This window comes from Hyperolius riggenbachi, chromosome 10, assembly GCF_040937935.1.
Source record: "Hyperolius riggenbachi isolate aHypRig1 chromosome 10, aHypRig1.pri, whole genome shotgun sequence".
In the NCBI taxonomy this organism is placed as follows: Eukaryota; Metazoa; Chordata; class Amphibia; order Anura; family Hyperoliidae; genus Hyperolius; species Hyperolius riggenbachi.
This window is the reverse complement of record NC_090655.1, coordinates 271685217-271705996: the sequence shown is the minus strand read 5'-3', so window position 1 is coordinate 271705996 and position 20780 is coordinate 271685217. Positions and strand designations below refer to the sequence as shown.

The 20780-nt window shown below is 46.6% G+C and overlaps 1 protein-coding gene across 1 annotated transcript in view; it reads left to right on the top strand.

Moving 5' to 3' along the window:
• The first annotated feature begins 4281 nt into the window (after window positions 1-4281).
• Window positions 4282-20780, top strand: part of LOC137537201 (zinc finger protein 208-like) — a 176477-nt gene continuing 159978 nt past the window's right edge. Inside the window, exon 1 of the mRNA XM_068259309.1 lies at window positions 4282-4420. The gene's annotated coding sequence lies outside the window, so the exon portion shown is untranslated. The remainder of the gene's footprint in view (window positions 4421-20780) is intronic.

Below are 20780 nucleotides of genomic sequence, written 5' to 3'. Positions count from 1 at the left end.
CAATGCTTTATATAGTAATGGAGTGACTGAGCGTTGGTGCACTACAGATCCCCAGCTATATATACACTGATTGGCAGCGTACACAATGCTTTATATAGTAATGGAGTGACTGAGCGTTGGTGCACTACAGATCCCAGTAATATATATACACTGATTGGCAGCGTACACAATGCTTTATATAGTAATGGAGTGACTGAGCGTTGGTGCAGTACAGATCCCAGTAATATATATACACTGATTGGCAGCGTACACAATGCTTTATATAGTAATGGAGTGACTGAGCGTTGGTGCACTACAGATCCCAGTAATATATATACACTGATTGGCAGCGTACACAATGCTTTATATAGTAATGGAGTGACTGAGCGTTGGTGTACTACAGATCCCAGCTATATATACACTGATTGGCAGAGTACAGAATGCTAAATAGCAATGGGGTGACTGAGCGTTGGTGTACTACAGATCCCAGCTATATATACACTGATTGGCAGAGTACAGGATGCTAAATAGCAATGGGGTGACTGAGCGTTGGTGTACTACAGATCCCAGTAATATATATACACTGATTGGCAGCGTACACAATGCTTTATATAGTAAGGGAGTGACTGAGCGTTGGTGCACTACAGATCCCAGCTATATATACACTGATTGGCAGAGTACAGAATGCTAAATAGCAATGGGGTGACTGAGCGTTGGTGCACTACAGATCCCAGCTATATATACACTGATTGGCAGCGTACACAATGCTTTTTCTAGTAATGGAGTGACTGAGCGTTGGTGCACTACAGATCCCAGTAATATATATACACTGATTGGCAGCGTACACAATGCTTTATATAGTAATGGAGTGACTGAGTGTTGGTGCACTACAGATCGCAGCTATATATACACTGATTGGCAGAGTACAGAATGCTAAATAGCAATGGGGTGACTGAGCGTTGGTGTACTACAGAACCCAGCTATATATATACTGATTGGCAGAGTACAGAATGCTAAATAGTAATGGGGTGACTGAGCGCCGGTGTACTACTGAACGCAGCAGCACACACACTGACTGGGGGGGACCCTGGCTAGCCTGGCTGGAGAGCGAGAGAGACTCTATCTAACCTGCCTGCCTACCCAAAGCTAATCCCACAGACAAATGACGGGGAAATGACGCGGATCGGGTATTTATTTACCCGACCCACGTGACCCGTTCGGCCAATCAGAGCGCGTTCGGGCCGAACCACGTGACCCGTTCGGCCAATCACAGCGCTAGCCAAATGTTCGGGGGACCGTTCGGCCATGCGCTCGCAGTTCGGCCATATGTCCGAACGGTTTGGCCGAACACCATTAGGTGTTCGGTCGAACTCGAACATCACCCGAACAGGGTGATGTTCTGAAGAACCCGAACAGTGGCGAACACTGTTCGCCCAACACTAGTCCGGTACAGGGAAGCTTTCTATATCATCCTGAAAGGTATGGGAAAAATGTAGTCCCCGGCTTGATGTCGGGCCTACCTCCTCTAAAACATCGTGCTCCTGTAGCTTCTGCCACAACTTTGCTGGACTCCTAGAGGTAGGAGTGATTGGAGTAGAAGAAGCTCCCTCTGGGTCATGTAGCAGTATATCTGCTCTGGGTCCAGCTGGGTTCCCTTCAGTGCAGGATGGAGCTGACCCAGTGCCATCTTGGATTGCGACGACTCCCCCGGGAAGAAATCAGTTAATTTTTGTAGACTGCATTGTGGTGTCCTTCTCCGTCCAGCTTTCCTCCACCATTATCCACCGTCCTTACCGTACAGGTAGGAAAAGGCAGGAGCTCTCACACTACACAGCCATCCACTCCGCTGGCAGCCACGCCCCCCCACTTAATTTAAATAATTAAGCGGCCTCAATAGTGGCCACATCTGAACACTCCACCAGGTCCCCTCTGCCTGCAACCATCATCAAATGGACTCTGGACCTGACCAGCCCAGACCGGGCACCAAGCCAGAACTATGCTAAGCATGGCCCCCCTCAGTGATCCCCTCAGTTCAGCTGGGTGCACTGATTATCTCACTGTACACAATCTGCAGTCCTAAAGGGGACTCTCTGCCTCTGTCTCTCTCCTCTTGCTGGTTTCAGTCTTTCTTTCCTCATTCTCTTTTTAGCTATCCATTTTCTCTCTCTTTTTCTATCCACTCCTTTTCCTTTACACTCTTTTACTTTACACACTGCGGGGCATCTGGAAATGCTGCAGAGCAGAGCGAGCGCCGCCGGTAGATGTTGTCGCTCTCCTCACATAGCACTCCAGTCCGCCCCACGCGTCCTCCACTAGTCATGTGCTGTATTATATATGTATTTCTTACTTATGTACCATACTGTACCTGATTGTATGTGCTGAAGGATCGCATGTATGTGTTTGTACCATCACCGACCCTGTATGAGCCAAAAATAATTCCGGGTACAACCCCCGTTGTACTTGGCGAAATAAATGATTCTGATTCTGATTCTAAAATAACACTGTTAAACTGTCGTTCAGGAAGATGGAACCTTAATTGGCAGCCATGGCCTCAGAATTCTGTCTTTTTCTTGTTCATCTTCCCTTTTCCTTATTAATTCATTTTGTTTTCCACCCTGGAGGTGTGCAGTGTGGCTCGGTATAGCCTGGGACGCTGGTGCGGGTTGTTGTCTGTGCAGATACAGGCCTTGTGGAGTCCACCGCTACTAACCAGAAGATCAGGTAGGTAGGACACCACGCTGATCGAGAAACCTTTGGCTCCATCCATCAGCTGCTGCTCCACGGCAGCAGGAACACCTCTGGTCAGGGCCGGGACAAGGTCCACCATCAACAGAGGCTGAGCTGCCCAAGTGCTACCCCCCCCCCCCCCCCCGCCGTCTCCATAAGCTTACAGAGACGGCCTGCGCCATGATCTTGCGCATGCTCACTTTGCCACAACTTCAAACAAAGTCACAGGATTTCGGGAGCTCCAGCTGGATGACTGAGGGGGACCCCCGAGGACGCCGAGGGACCTCGGAGACTATAGGGGCTAGAGGTTTGTTAAAAAGTCCCCAGGTATGTTAAAAAGTCTTCCTTTTTCAGTTCAGTGTAGCCATTTAAATGTTCAAAAGATGGCTAAATAATAAATCGTGTTTCAATCAGGCTGACAATGTCTTGATTAAGGTAAAGTTGTCACATAAAACAGCAGCAGCATTATAATCTGAGTCTCCACTTCCACTAGATATTTAATGGTACGCAGGCAGATTTAATTGTCTCATCAGAGTGACTCTGACGTCACATCACTGTCTGTGTGAGCTCCTCTGAGGGCAGCCAGTGACATGACTATGTACTCTGTAATGTGCTGCAGAAGATGTCTGTGCTATATTATAAATACATAACAATAATATGGTAGGACATATGACTGTGGTAGAGATTAGATTGTGAGCTCCTATGAGGACAGTCAGTGACATGACTATGTACTCTGTAAAGTGTTGCAGAAGAGGTCAGTGCTATATAAATACATAATAATAATAATATGGTAGGACATTAGACTATGACGATGGTATGGTAGGATTAGATTGTGAGCTCCTCTGAGGGCAGTCAGTGACATGACTATGTACTCTGTAAAGTGCTGCAGAAGAGGTCAGTGCTATATAAATACATAATAATAATAATAATATGGTAGGACATTAGACTATGACTATGGTAAGATTAGATTGTGAGCTCCTCTGAGGACAGTCAGTGACATGACTATGTACTCTGTAAAGTGCTGCAGAAGAGGTCAATGCTATATAAATACATAATAATAATAATATGGTGTAGTGCTACATGCAATGGCAGGGCCATCAGCCATTTTGTAGTCTATGGAATATGAATCTGATCACTTAAGTCTATCTGTATCTGTTCATTTGGTAGAGACCCCTTTTAACACTTGTTTACTAGAAGGGGATACCAGATGTGTGACATGCCTTTTAAGGACACGCTAACACAAAGTGCTAATATAGCTTAGGGCATATCAGTACTAATATGGCATAAGTGCTAATATAGCTCAGGGCGTACTGCCCTTGTTTTACTGATAAGTATAATTACTTAATTGTGTTCAAGTAGAATTACTTGATTGTGTTGATAACAGAAGGAGCACTTAGCAGGCTGTAAGTCTGCCAATTGCTGGATGGCTGAGAGATGACTTCTGAGGTGGTTCCAACCATTATGTATTATGTAAGACTCAGTCAAGGGGCTGTCCTATGCTCCATGGTTTGCTATGGAGTAGAAAGGGTATAAAAACTCTGTCCTTATTTCGGACTTTGAGAATTTCTCTGGACTCTCGCTGGACTGACCATCCAGCGTTGACTTGACTGCCTGCTCTGCCCAAGGAACTTCTTAGCCGTTGCGGGGGAAAGAGTCACTCACGTAGGACGGGTGGAAGTTGCTGCAACCTTGAGCGGACACCTAGAAACACAAGGTGATGTGTTGTGTTTATAGTATTGTATTTTATTTTATTGTACTCTTAATCTTTGCCTTCTTTAGGATAACTTTGTAGTTTGTATTTTATATCTTGTACTTGTATCAATAAACTTGTTAACCTTGTTGATTGTGTCTGATGATTGGAGGGATCATAAAGAACTGGTAATTGCTGTCTGTTTAAGTGGTGTCACTTTTCTACGGCAATACATATGGTAGGACATTAGACTATGACGATGGTAAGATTAGATTGTGAGCTCCTCTGAGGACAGTCAGTGACATGACTATGTACTCTGTAAAGTGCTGCAGAAGAGGTCAGTGCTATATAAATACATAATAATAATAATATGGTAGGACATTAGACTATGACTATGGTAAGATTAGATTGTGAGCTCCTCTGAGGGCAGTCAGTGACATGACTATGTACTCTGTAAAGTGCTGCAGAAGAGGTCAGTGCTATATAAATACATAATAATAATAATATGGTAGGACATTAGACTATGACTATGGTAGGATTAGATTGTGAGCTCCTCTGAGGGCAGTCAGTGACATGACTATGTACTCTGTAAAGTGCTGCAGAAGAGGTCAGTGCTATATAAATACATAATAATAATAATATGGTAGGACATTAGACTATGACTATGGTAGGATTAGATTGTGAGCTCCTCTGAGGGCAGTCAGTGACATGACTACGTACTCCGTAGTGCTGCAGAAGATGTCAGTGCAATATAAATACATAATAATATGGTAGAGACATTATACTATGACCATGGTAGAATTACATTTTAACCACTTAAGGACCGCAGTCTTTTCACCCCTTAAGGACCAGAGCCTTTTTTCCATTCAGACCACTGCAGTTTAAATGGTTTATTGCTCAGTCATACAAGCTACCATCTAAATGAATTTTACCTCCTTTTCTTGTCACTAATACAGCTTTCTTTTGGTGCTATTTGATTGCTGCTGCGATTTTTACTTTTTATTCTATTCATCAAAAAAGACATGAATTTTGGCAAAAAAATGATTTTTTTTAACTTTCTGTGCTGACATTTTTCAAATAAAGTAAAATTTTTGCATACATGCAGCGCGAAAAATGTGGACAAACATGTTTTTGATAAAAAAAAAAACATTCAGTGTATATTTATTGGTTTGGGTAAAAGTTATAGCGTTTACAAACTATGGTGCAAAAATTGAATTTTCCCATTTTGAAGCATCTCTCTCATTTCTGAGCACCTGTCAGGTTTCATGAGGTGCTAGAATTCAAGGATAGTATAAATACCCCCCAAATGACCCCATTTTGGAAAGAAGACACCCCAAAGTATTCACTAAGAGGCATGGTGAGTTCATAGAAGATTTTATCTTTTGTCACAAGTTAGCGGAAAATGACACTTTGTGACAAAAAAAATAAATAAAAAAAAGTTTCGATTTCTGCTAACTGGTGACAAAAAAAAATGAAATCTGCCACGGACTCACCATGCCCCTCTCTGAATACCTTGAAGTGTCTAGTTTCCAAAATGGGGTCATTTGTGGGGTGTGTTTACTGTCCCGGCATTTTGGGGGGTGCTAAATTGTAAGCACCCCTGTAAAGCCTAAAGGTGCTCATAGGACTTTGGGCCCCTTAGCGCACCTAGGCTGCAAAAGAAATGTCACACATGTGGTATCGCCTTACTCAGGAGAAATAGTATAATGTGTTTTGGGGTGTATTTTTACACATACCCATGATGGGTGGGAGAAATATCTCTGTAAATGAGATTTCTTTTGATTTTTTACACACAATTGTCCATTTACAGAGATATTTCTCCCACCCAGCATGGGTATGTGTAAAAATACACCCCAAAACACATTATACTACTTCTCCTGAGTACGGCGATACCACATGTGTGACACTTTTTTGCACCCTAACTGCGCTAAGGGGCCCAAAGTCCTATGAGTACCTTTAGGATTTCACAGGTCATTTTGAGGCATTTATTTTCTAGACTACTCCTCACGGTTTAGGGCCCCTAAAATGCCAGGACAGTATAGGAACCCTACAAGTGACCCCATTTTAGAAAGAAGACACCCCAAGGTATTCCGTGAGTAGTATGGGGAGTTCATAGAAGATTTCATTTTTTTTCACAAGTTAGAGGAAATTGATTTTTATTGTTTTTTTCACAAAGTGTCATTTTCCACTAACTTGTGACAAAAAATAAAATCTTCTATGAATTCCCCATACACCTAATTAAATACCTTGGGGTGTCTTCTTTCTAAAATGGGGTCACTTGTGGGGTTCCTATAATGTCCTGGCATTTTAGGGGCCCTAAACCGTGAGGAGTAGTCTAGAAACCAAATGCCTCAAAATGACCTGTGAAATTCTAAAGGTACTCATAGGACGTTGGGACTCTTAGCGCACCTAGGTTGCAAAAAAGTGTCACACATGTGGTATCGCCGTACTCAGGAGAAGTAGTATAATGTGTTTTGGGGTGTATTTTTACACATACCCATGCTGGGTGGGAGAAATATCTCTGTAAATTAAAATGTTTTGATTTTTTTTACACACAATTGTCCCTTTACAGAGAGATTTCTCCCACCCAGCATGGGTATGTGTAAAAATACACCCCAAAACACATTATACTACTTCTCCTGAGTACGGCGATATCACATGTGTGACACTTTTTTGCAGCCTAGGTGCGCTATGGGACCCAACGTCCTATTCACAGGTCATTTTGAGGCATTTGGTTTCTAGACTACTCCTCACGGTTTAGGGCCCCTAAAATGCCAGGGCAGTATAGAAACCCCACAAGTGACCCCATTTTAGAAAGAAGACACCCCAAGATATTCTGTTAGGTGTATGGTGAGTTCATAGAAGATTTTATTTTTTGTCACAAGTTAGTGGAAAATGACACTTTGTGAAAAAAAACAATACAAATCAATTTCCGCTAACTTTTGACAAAAAATAAAATCTTCTATGAACTCGTCATACACCTAACGGAATACCTTGGGGTGTCTTCTTTCTAAAATGGGGTCACTTGTGGGGTTCCTATACTGCCCTGGCATTTTAGGGGCCCAAAACCACGAGGAGTAGTCTGGAAACCAAATGCCTCAAAATGACTGTTCAGGGGTATAAGCATCTGCAAATTTTGATGACAGGTGGTCTATGAGGGGCCGAATTTTGTGGAACCGGTCATAAGCAGGGTGGCTTCTTAGATGACAGGTTGTATTGGCACTGAAGTGCAGGAATGTTCTCAAATCGTGACCTGGACATGGCAATTAAGCCGTACCAGCAGTGATCAGAAAAAAAATTTCTGTCACTGCGGTGGGGCGGGTGAGGGTTTGGCCGGGTGATCAGAAGCCCGCAGGGGGCATATTAGGGCCTGATCTGATGGGTAGCAGTGACAGGTGGTGACAGGTGTTGACAGGGGGTGACGGGGTGGTTGATAGGTGATAAGTAGGTGATTACAGAGGAGAATATATGCAAGCAATGCACTGGCGAGTTGATCAGAGGGGGTCTGGGGGGCTAATTTAGGGTGTGGGCGGGTGATTGGGTGCCCGCAAGGGGCAGATTAGTGTCTGATCTGATGGGTAGCAGTGACAGGTGGTGACGGGGTGATTGATGGGTGATCAGTGGATGATTAGAGGGGAGAAGAGATGTAAACAATGCACTTTCAGAGGTGATCTGAGGGTGGGTCTGCACGCAATCTGAGGGTGTGGGTGGGTGATCAGGTGCCCACAAAAGGCAGGTTAGGGTCTGATCTGATGGGTGGCAGTGACAGGTGGTGACAGGGGGTGATTGATGGGTGATTGACAGGTGATCAGTGGGTGATTATAGGGAAGAATAGATGTATACAGTACACAGGGGGGAGGGTCTAGGGAGGATCTGAGAGTGTGGGGGGGGGTGTGTTCAGGAGCCCCCAGGGGGCAGTTTAGGACCTAATCTAAAAAATAGCGTTGAGATAGTGACAGAGAGTGATTAATGGGTGATTAGGGGGGTGATTGGTTGCAATCAGGTGTCTGAGGGGTGGGCAGGGGGGGTCTGATGGGTGCAGTGGGCGATCAGGGGGCAGGATCAGTGTGCTTGGGTACTTACTAGGAGGGCTGCAACCTGCCCTGGTGGTCCCTCAATCACTGGGACCACCAGGGCAGGAGGCAGCCTGTATAATACGCTTTGTATACATTACAAAGCGTATTATCCACTTTACATGCGGCAGATCGGGGGTTCACAACCCGCCGCCGCTGGTAATTGGCTGGCGGGTTGACGTCGCGGGTTGGCACATCCAGCGTGCGATCCCTGGCCAGCTAGTCCGCAACGAGCCGCCGCCGATCGGCGTATTGCGGTCGTTGCGGGCTCCACTTTGCCGCCGGTCGGCAGGTAGGGGCGGTCGGCAAGTGGTTAAAATCACAATCCAGTAAAATATATATATATATATATATATATATATATATATATATATATATATATATATATATATATATATATATATAGATATATTTTACTGGATTGTGATTTTAACCACTTGCCGACCGCCCCTACCTGCCGACCGGCGGCAAAGTGGAGCCCGCAACGACCGCAATACGCCGATCGGTGGCGGCTCGTTGCGGACTAGCTGGCCGGGGATCGCACGCTGGATGTATATAGATCTATATCTATATCTATATCTATATATATATATATATATATATATATATAGATCTATATATATATATATATATATATATATATATATATAGATCTATATGTATATATATATATATATATATATATAGATCTATATATATAGATCAATATATATATATATATATATATATATATAGATCTATATATATATATAGATCTATATATATATATAGATCTATATATACATAGATCTATATATATATATAGATCTATATATACATATATATATATATATATATATATATATATATATATATATATATATATATATATATATATATATATATATATATAGGTGGTTGGGAGGGGATCAAGGGATACATGGGGGGGGGGGGGGGAGAGCTGGAAAAAAGTTTATTTTTAGACTAAAATCGCACAGCCTGTCACGGCTGCAGGCTGTGCGTCTCTCCCTGTCACACAAGATCCACAGTGACAGGGAGAGGGAGGCGGAGAGGGAGGCGGAACGGCAACTATGTTGCCTTTCGGAGGATGATCGCTGTGATTGGCTCACAGCGATCACACGGCAGGGAGCCAATCAGTGACTGCTCCTGCCGATACCCGGAAGCCTTAGCTGTCATAAGACAGCTAAGTGCAGCCGGTTCGGTGCACGCGATCGCGGCGGGGAGCGGCGGCGCCGGTGATAGAGATCTACGCCCTGCCAGCCAGGAGCCCATCAAAACAGGGCGTAGATCTCTATCACTGCGGTCCGGAAATGGTTAAGCTCTAAAGATAATCAGCAATATTGCTATGAACTCTTTAACATGCTATGGAGGGCATCAGCACTATATAAATACTTTAAGTGGCTATTAATTATACAATTCTCCAGATGATTGATCATCTGACTTGATAATAACATTGATCAGAAACAATATTTCGGGCCCACTAATGGAAGGAAAGCTGCTATCCAATTTGCTCAGATTACTAGCATTGATACGTTTTTCAGACCGATCCAATCAATTTTATCGAATTGTATATACCGGTAAGCTTTCATTAGAGGTCCAGGACGATTGATTGTCTGGAGAATTGTATCGGTAATGGCCACTTTAAAGCGGACCTGAACTTCCTCTCTGCTCTAAAAGATAGGCAACAGCATAAGAACCTTTAAAGAAAAACATTTCTTGTAGCAGCTGATACAAATCCTGCATTAAATCTGCAGTGTTTCTACTTCCTGCTTTCATGGAAGCAGACATATTGTTCTGTGCTTTCAAATGAACTTATACGCCTTATATGTCAGTGCAATGAGGTGGCACAGGGAGAAATCCAATTACTTGTGATTAGTCACAGATGAGCTCTCTAAATACATACAGGATCTTCTCAAAAAATTTGCATATTGTGATAAAGTTCATTATTTTCTGTAATGTACTGATATACATTAGACTTTCATATATTTTAGATTCATTACACACAACTGAAGTAGTTCAAGCCTTTTATTGTTTTTCTTATTGATGATTTTGGCATACAGCTCATGAAAACCCAAATTTCCTATCTCAAAAAATTAGCATATTTCATCCGACCAATAAAAGAAAAGTGTTTTTAAAACAAAAAAAGTCAACCTTCAAATAATTATGTTCAGTTATGCACTCAATACTTGGTCAGGAATCCTTTTGCAGAAATTACTGCTTCAATGCGGCGTGGCATGGAGGCAATCAGCCTGTGGCACTGCTCAGGTGTTATGGAGGCCCAGGATGCTTCGATAGCGGCCTTAAGCTCATCCAGAGTGTTGGGTCTTGCGTCTCTCAACTTTCTCTTCACAATATCCCACAGATTCTCTATGGGGTTCAGGTCAGGAGAGTTGGCAGGCCAATTGAGCACAGTAATACCATGGTCAGTAAACCATTTACCAGTGGTTTTGGCACTGTGAGCAGGTGCCAGGTCGTGCTGAAAAATTAAATCTTCATCTCCATAAAGCTTTTCAGCAGATGGAAGCATGAAGTGCTCCAAAATCTCCTGATAGCTAGCTGCATTGACCCTGGCCTTGATAAAACACAGTGGACCAACACCAGCAGCTGACATGGCATCCCAGACCATCACTGTCTGTGGGTACTTAACATTGGACTTCAGGCATTTTGGCATTTCCCTCTCCCCAGTCTTCCTCCAGACTCTGGCACCTTGATTTCCGAATGAAATGTAAAAGTTGCTTTCATCCGAAAAAAAGTACTTTGGATCATTGAGCAACAGTCCAGTGCTGCTTCTCTGTAGCCCAGGTCAGGCGCTTCTGCCGCTGTTTCTGCTTCAAAAGTGGTTTCATGCTTCCATCTGCTGAAAAGCTTTATGGAGATGAAGATTTCATTTTTCAGCACGACCTGGCATATGCTCACCGTGCCAAAACCACTGGTAAATGGTTTACTGACCATGGTATTACTGTGCTCAATTGGCCTGCCAACTCTCCTGACCTGAACCCCATAGAGAATCTGTGGGATATTGTGAAGAGAAAGTTGCGAGATGCAAGACCCAACACTCTGGATGAGCTTAAGGCCGCTATCGAAGCATCCTGGGCCTCCATAACACCTGAGCAGTGCCACAGGCTGATTGCCTCCATGCCACGCCGCATTGAAGCACTCATTTCTGCAAAAGGATTCCCGACCAAGTACAGGTAGTCCTCGGTTAACGAACGAGATAGGGACTGTGGGCTCGTTCTTAACCTGAATCCGTCCTTAAGTCGAGACAGCGCCCATTTAAATGTTTTTATGTACCTTTACATTGCTCTAAAGACGCCGTGTGTGTGTGGGGAGGTGAGCAGCTACATACCGCACACCTCCCGTGCCCTGGCATCACCCTCTGCCTCTCCAAAACACCTCCGTAGCATTACACAGATCGGCGTCCTCTGACCCGGATACTGTTAGTGATCTGCGCATGCGCAGTATGCCTGGTCGCCTCCCGGCCTGCGTCAGAGGACGCGGATCTCTGTAATGATACGGAAGTGTTTTGTAGAGGCAGAGGGTGATGCCAGGGCACGGGAGGTGTGCGGTATGTAGCTGCTCACCTCCCCACACACACACACGGCGTCTTTAGAGCAATGTAAAGATACTTGTAAACATTTAAATTGGCGCAATCCGGCGGTCGCGGTGACGTCATCGGTGGGGCGGAGCCATCGTCGGGCCGTTTGTATCGGCGGGGCGTTCGGAAAGCGGGCATACGTAACCCGAGGACTACCTGTATTGAGTGCATAACTGAACATAATTATTTGAAGGTTGACTGTTTTTGTTTTAAAAACACTTTTCTTTTATTGGTCGGATGAAATATGCTAATTTTTTGAGATAGGAAATTTGGGTTTTCGTGAGCTGTATGCCAAAATAATCAATAAGAAAAACAATAAAAGGCTTGAACTACTTCAGTTGTGTGTAATGAATCTAAAATATATGAAAGTCTAATGTTGATCAGTACATTACAGAAAATAATGAACTTTATCACAATATGCTAATTTTTTGAGAAGATCCTGTACCGGGTGCATTTATCTGTTTTCCTTTTGTCCTGTGGAAGAGTTCAGGTCCACTTTAAAAGTGAAACTAGGATGGGATGCTTTTGGATATTTGAGGGAAGGAAAAATAGGGCAGAGAGGGTTAAAGAGACAGGAAGGGGAAGGGGGGAGGGTTAAGAGGAGATATAGCATGAGAAGGGAGGATTGGAGAGTGACAGGGAATGGGAGAGGGAGGGGCATGGGAGTTGGTGACACAGAAGGCAGCATCAATCACAGACCTGAGACACAGCTCATAATTACTTCCCCTCTCCTTTCACCCAGGAAGCTTAGCTCTTGCCTATTAAAACTAGAGATGGGAAGTTCGGATCTTTTCAATGATCCGGATGATTCGAATCGGATCATTGAAAAGATCCGGATCTTTGATCCGAATCTCGGATCATTTTACAAGGGAAGCATTCGGGGGGGAAATGACTAGCAGGACATGAGAAGGGGAGGGGGGTGGACACACATAGAAGGGGAGAAGATGGACAGAGGACAGGGAGTGGACAGAGAAGGAAGGAGGGACGAGCAGAGAGCAGAAATGTTTGTTTGCACACAATACCCACATGCTGCAATCCTATGCTTTACATATATTTCACCTATATGCTCATCTGTATACTTTGAATGGAAACGTCGCACAGTGATAGAAAGCATTCCCCAAAGCATTCCCGGAAGATAAGTGCAGCTGTTTAGAGCAGAGTCTGGGAGGATCATATTGCAGCAATCACAGTGCCTGCAAAGTTACTGAGCTGAGCCAAAAGTTTCCAATGTGTTCACTGTGCAGAACTAGGAACAGACAGCCTATAATGAGCAGCACATTTCAGCCAGTATGTGTGCTCTACACATATCTGGCAGTGGCACCCATGTCCCCTCTACCTGTCCCCTGCAAGGCTGGCTCCCCTGAGTCCCCTCCAACAGAGCGATCCATCTCTGCTCTGCTTCCAGGACCCCGCTGCCTGCTGAGAGGGGGCGTGTCGCTCCTGGCCCCGCCCCTTTTGCGATCCGAATCACTTATTTTGATGATTCGGATGATTCGACTCACAAAATAGATTCGGATCAAAGATCCGAATCGTTCATGATCCGGACAACACTAATTAAAACTCTTCAGTTATCAACTCGAGTTCCACATAATCATGCAGCAGCTTCAAGTTTCATGTCTGAAGGAAGGACAGAGAGAGCTGGACACTCACTGCAGAGGGGAGAGTGTCTTCAGTGGCGTAGCTAAGGAGCTGTGGGCCCCGATGCAAGTTTTACAATGGGGCCCCCCAAGCACTCTATACATAACAATTGATACGGCGCACCAAAACCTGCCAATGGTAACTACAGTGTCAGAGATGCAAGAAGGGGATGGGGAACAGTTTGTTAATGATTACCACTATTCAAAGTATCTATAGAAGTGATTATTATGAGCACAGGACCAATAGAGAGCTAAAACTGTAGTTGAGGGAGGCCCTTTCAGGGCCCCTCTTGCCCAAGGGCCCCGATGCAGTCGCTACCTCTGCAACCCCTATTGCTACGCCCCTGGTCTTCTGTACACATGTGGCAGGCTGGCAGCATTGGGGAAACTGATCCAGCATCAGGAACATGCAGTGTGAGCTGGAAGTGAGCAGAATCTCTGTATGTTCTGCTCTGCACACTTCTCCCCCTTACAGTTCCTCTCCCCCCTTCCCCCATATAGATTAGCTACCTCTGTCTTCTCCTAGCGTCTGACTCCTTCATTCTGAAATTGCCGGGTTCCTCTCTACTAGTGTTGTCCGGATCATGAACGATTCGGATCTTTGATCCCAATCTCTTTTGTGAGTCGAATAATCCGGATCATCAAAATGAACGATTCGGATGACAAAGGGGGTGGAGCCAGGAGTGGCACGCCCCCTTCTCAGCGGCCAGGGAGGTCCTGGAAGCAGAGCAGAGATGGATCACTCAGTTGGAGGGGAGCCAGCCTTGCAGCCAGGGACAGGTAGATGGGAGAGGGGACATGGGTGCCACTGCCAGATATGTGTAGAGCACACGTACTGGCTGTAATGTGCTGCTCATTTTAGGCTGTCTGTTCCGTAGTTGTGCATAGTGAACAAATGGGAAAGTTTTGGCTCTGAAGCACAGCTCAGTAACTTTGCAGACAGCGTGCTGGGCTAGAATGACAGGGCAGGCACTGTGATTGCTGTCCAATATGATCCTCCTGCACTCTGCTCTAAACAGCTGCACTTGACTTCTCCCTAAATGTATGATGAGTGTTCGAGGTGAGGAAAGGACACATTGGGGAATGCTTTCTTTCACTGTGAGACGTTTGCATTCAAAGTATACAGATGAACATATAGGTGAAATATTTTTAAAGCATATGATTGCAACATGTGGGTAATGTGTGCAAAAAAAAAATTCTGCTCTCTGCTCACCCCTCTTCGTCCACCTCCTCCCTTCTCTGTCCACTCCCTGCCCTTCTCTGTCCACCATCTCCCCTTCTCTGTCTGTCCACCCCCCTCCCCTTCTCTGTCCACTGCAGGGAAAGTCCTGTCCTGCTAGTCATTTCACCCCCAGAATGCTTCCCTAGTAAAATGATTCGAGATTCGGATCAAAGATCCGGATCTTTTCAATGATCCGATTCGAATCATCCGAATCATTGAAAAGATCCGGACTTCCCATCTCTACTCTCTATAATGCTCAACCTCGCCCCTCGGTGTCACAGAGGAGAGGAGAGGAGGGGAGGGGCGCTCTGCTCTCTATACACGCACGCAGGAGAGAGGAGGATAGCGGACAGCAGCCAGACGCACAGCAAAGGTTGTTGGACGGACAGCCAGGCACATCACAGACCTGTCCCTTGTGCCCACACAGACTGCAGTGAGCTCCGCCCAGAGGCCCTAGCCTCGTGAGCCTCTGTTTTTCCGTCCGGCCCTGTCTCTGGTTCAGCCCCTCCGTGATACCAACACAGCCGGACGCTTCTGTGACAGCCAGATTATCTTGACCAGCCCTGCTGAATGCTGCCCAGGAGTCGTGACCCACCACAAAAATTTACACTACTGCACCCTTTCAACTGGAACACCTTGGCTAGTGTTGGGCGAACAGTGTTCGCCACTGTTCGGGTTCTGCAGAACATCACCCTGTTCGGGTGATGTTCGAGTTCGGCCGAACACCTGACGGTGCTCGGCCAAACCGTTCGGCCATATGGCCGAACTAAGAGCGCATGGCCGAACGTTCCCCGAACGTTCGGCTAGCGCTGTGATTGGCCGAACGGGTCACGTGGTTCGGACCCGAACGCGCTCTGATTGGCCGAACTGTCACGTGGTTCGGGTAAATAAATACCCGAACCACGTCATATCTCCGCCATTTGTCTGTGGGTTTAGCTTTGGGTAGGCAGGCAGGGTAGTTCGCGCTCCAGCCACGCTAGCCAGGGTCCCCCCCAGTCATTGTGTGTCGCTGCTGGGAATAGTAGTACACCGCTCGCTCAGCATTCTGTTTACTGCCACTCTGTGTACCTCGCTCAGCCACACTATATAGCATTCTGTTTACTGCCACTCTGTGTCTGCTGGGAATAGTAGTACACCGCTTGCTCAGCCACACTATATAGCATTCTGTTTACTGCCACTCTGTGTACCTCGCTCAGCCACACTATATAGCATTCTGTTTACTGCCACTCTGTGTCTGCTGGGAATAGTGGTACACCGCTCGCTCAGCCACACTATATAGCATTCTGTTCACTGTTCTGTGTCTGCTTGGAATAGTGGTACACCGCTCGTTCAGCCACACTATATAGCATTCTGTGTACTGTTCTGTGTCTGCTGGGAACAGTAGTACACCGCTCGTTCAGCCACACTATATAGCATTCTGTGTACTGTTCTGTGTCTGCTGGGAACAGTAGTACACCGCTCGCTCAGCCACACTATATAGCATTCTGTTCACTGTTCTGTGTCTGCTGGGAATAGTGGTACACCGCTCGCTCAGCCACACTATATAGCATTCTGTTCACTGTTCTGTGTCTGCTGGGAATAGTGGTACACCGCTCGCTCAGCCACACTATATAGCATTCTGTTTACTGTTCTGTGTCTGCTGGGAACAGTAGTACACCGCTCGCTCAGCCAGAGTATATAGCATTGTGTTTACTGCCACTCTGTGTACACCGCTCAGCCAGACTATATACCATTGTTTACTGACACTCTGTGTACACCACTCAGCCACACTATATACCATTGTTTACTGACACTCTGTGTACACCGCTCAGCCAGACTATATACCATTGTTTACTGCCACTCTGATTCTGCTGGGAACAGTAGTACACCGCTCGCTCAGCCAGACTATATACCATTGTTTACTGACACTCTGTGTACACCGCTCAGCCAGACTATATACCATTGTTTACTGACACTCTGTGTACACCACTCAGCCACACTATATACCATTGTTTACTGACACTCTGTGTACACCGCTCAGCCAGACTATATACCATTGTTTACTGCCACTCTGATTCTGCTGGGAACAGTAGTACACCGCTCGCTCAGCCAGACTATATACCATTGTTTACTGACACTATATAGCAGACTATATAGCATTGTGTGTACACCGCTCAGCCAGACTATATGCCATTGTTTACTGACACTCTGTGTACACCGCTCAGCCAGACTATATACCATTGTTTACTGACACTCTGTGTACACCGCTCAGCCAGACTATATACCATTGTTTACTGCCACTCTGATTCTGCTGGGAACAGTAGTACACCGCTCGCTCAGCCAGACTATATACCATTGTTTACTGACACTCTGTGTACACCGCTCAGCCAGACTATATACCATTGTTTACTGCCACTCTGATTCTGCTGGGAACAGTAGTACACCGCTCGCTCAGCCAGACTATATACCATTGTTTACTGACACTATATAGCAGACTATATAGCATTGTGTGTACACCGCTCAGCCAGACTATATACCATTGTTTACTGACACTCTGTGTACACCGCTCAGCCAGACTATATACCATTGTTTACTGCCACTCTGATTCTGCTGGGAACAGTAGTACACCGCTCGCTCAGCCAGACTATATAGCATTGTGTTTACTGCCACTCTGTGTACACCGCTCAGCCACACTATATAGCATTGCGTACTCTGCCAGTCAGTGTGTATATTGCTGGGATCAGTAATACTCCACTCACCGTCAACCACTATATGAGCTCAACATGAGTTCCCCAGAGACCTCCGCTGTGAGCAGCACTCCCAACAACAGCAACAGCCAACGCCCCACGCAAGCTATAACATCCACCCCAGCAGCCAGTGGTCAGCAGCAGCCCTCCCCGGAGGAGAACGTTGTGTCCATCAGTCCGTCGCCAGAGCGATTAATGAGGGCTGCCATTGAGGAGATGATGGGGCCTGATGTGGAGGAGGAGGTCTGGCTCAGGCCAGCATCCCAAGTTAATGTTGAGGACGATGAGGGGTCTGTGTCTGGGGATGTTGGGGTGGCAGAGGTGGTGGGTGGGTCAGACTCAGGAGAAGAGTTGTATGATGAGGATGATGATCGGGACCATCTGTATGTGCCTCAGAGTCCGACCCCGGAAAACATGTTGTATCGTGTGTTTAGGTACTAAAATCTGCGTTCCCTCCCAGTAGTGTTGGGCGAACAGTGTTTGCCACTGTTTGGGTTCTGCAGAACATCACCCTGTTCGGGGTGACTATATAGCAGACTATATAGCATTGTGTTTAATGCCACTCTGTGTACACGGCTCAGCCACACTATATAGCATTGTGTTTACTTCCACTCTGTGTCTGCTGGGAACAGTAGTACACCGCTCACCCGCCACTGTATAGCATTGTGCTCTGTGTCACTGCTGACAATAGTGGTACACCGCTCACCCACCACTGTATAGCATTTCTGTACTGCCACTGTACTGCTGCCAGTCAGCGTGTACTTTAAGGATAAGTGAAATGAGGAAGAAATCCGGTGAAAGAGGGAGGGGCAAGGGAAGAGGTGTTTCCCCTGACGGTTCACGTACAGGCCACAGGGGAGCACCCAAGAAAACCCACTCAATACTGCCCATGTTGTCCAGGACAACAACCCTCACAGATCCAAAAGAACAGGACCAGATAATTACTTGGATGACCTCTCAAGCGTCCAGCAGTGGGTTAAGCAGCACCAGCACATCACGCACGAGGTCCGAGTCCTCAGCCAGTTAAAGTCTGGGCTTTCTTTGAAGACTGCACTGAGGATGTTACCATGGCGATTTGCAAGGTGTGCAAGACCCGCCTGAGCAGGGGGAAAAGTATTAACAACCTCTCCACCACCAGCATGAGCCGCCACATTCTATCCAAACATCCCACTCTGTGGGCAAACGCGGCAGGACAGGGTACCACCAGCAACACTGCCTCCCTTGGGTTCACCAGACTCACCACCAGACCCGCCTCAGCAGCAGCAGTAGCCCAGCCATTGCGTGGTTCACAACATTCACAAACATCAGACGATGCTGACACTGTCACTTTCCGGACTAGTGCTCTTGAGGTCTCCCAGTGTTCATCAAACACAACAACCAACAGCCCTTCGGTGTGCAGCGCTACGGTTGAGTTGTCTGTTTCTGAGATGTTTGAGCACAAGAGGAAATTGCCAGCAAATGACCCCCGGGCCGTGGCAGTAACAGCCAGCCAGCATAGCCAAGCTTCTGGCCTGCGAAATGCTGCCATATCGAGTGGTGGAGACAAACAGCTTCAAGGGCATGATGTCAGTGGCCATCCCACGTTACGTGGTTCCCAGCCGCTACCACTTTGCGCGCTCTGCAGTGCCTGAGTTGCATGAGCACGTGGTCAGCTAAATAACCCGAAGCTTGAAGAATGCCGTTGCCTGCAAGGTTCACCTCACCACTGACACCTGGACGAGTGCGTTCGGCCAGGGTCGATACATCTCCCTTACCGCGCACTGGGTGAACCTTGTGGAGCCTGGCAGCGATTCCTCACCTGCTACGGCGCGGGTGTTGCCCACGCCGCAAACAGCTGGATAACAACAGCAGCACCTACCTCTCTGACTCCTTCTCCTCCAACGCATCTCAAAGCTGTACCTCATCCGGAAATGCTAACCCAGCACCAGCAGCAGTAGGATCGTGGAAGCAGTGCAGCACAGCTGTTGGCATGCGTCAGCAAGCGTTGCTGAAGCTGATCTGCCTTGGGGATAAGCAGCACACAGGGGAGGAAATTTGGAGGGGAATAAAGGAACAGACGGATTTGTGGCTGGCACCGCTGGACCTGAAACCGGGCATGAAGCTAGACACCTGGCACGAACTGGCAATGTACGCAATAGAGGTGCTGGCTTGCCCGGCAGCCAGCGTTATGTCGGAACGCTGTTTCAGTGCTGCCGGAGGCATCATCACAGATCGGCGTATCCGCCTCTCCACAGAAAATGCAGACCGTCTGACTCAAATTAAAATGAATCAATCCTGGATTGGAAACGACTACGCAACACTCCTGGACCCCAACCAAGTAACATGACCGATGAACATCTGGGATGGTTTAGCGTTTCCGGTCCCTGTTTATTGAACCTCTCATCTGTATTACATTTATGACTGCATGGCGGCAAAAAGCATTGCTGCTATATCCGCACGCTTTTTGTCCTCATGCAAGGCCTGGGTTGTTGTGTCTCACAAAGCGTGGCCTTCTCCTCCTGCGCCTCCTCCTGTTCCATCACGTGTGCTGCTGCTGCTGCTGGGTTACCGTTGCCGCGTGGTCCCTGTTTATTGAACCTCTTATCTTTATTACATTTATGACTACATGGCGGTACAAAGCATGCTATCCGCACGCTTTTTGTCCTCATGCAAGGCCTGGGTTGTTGTGTCTCACAAAGCGTGGCCTTCTCCTCCTGCGCCTCCTCCTGTTCCATCACGTGTGCTGCTGCTGCTGCTGCTGCTGGGTTAGCGTTGCCGCGTGGTCCCTGTTTATTGAACCTCTTATCTTTATTACATTTATGACTACATGGCGGTACAAAGCATGCTATCCGCACGCTTTTTGTCCTCATGCAAGGCCTGGGTTGTTGTGTCTCACAAAGCGTGGCCTTCTCCTCCTGCGCCTCCTCCTGTTCCATCACGTGTGCTGCTGCTGGGTTAGCGTTGCCGCGTGGTCCCTGTTTATTGAACCACTTATCTTTATTACATTTATGACTGCATGGTGGTACAAAGCATGCTATCCGCACGCTTCTTGTCCTCATGCAAGGCCTGGGTTGTTGTGTCTCAAAGCGTGGCCTTCTCCTCCTGCGCCACCCTCCTCCTGTTCCATCACGTGTGCTGCTGCTGGGTTAGCA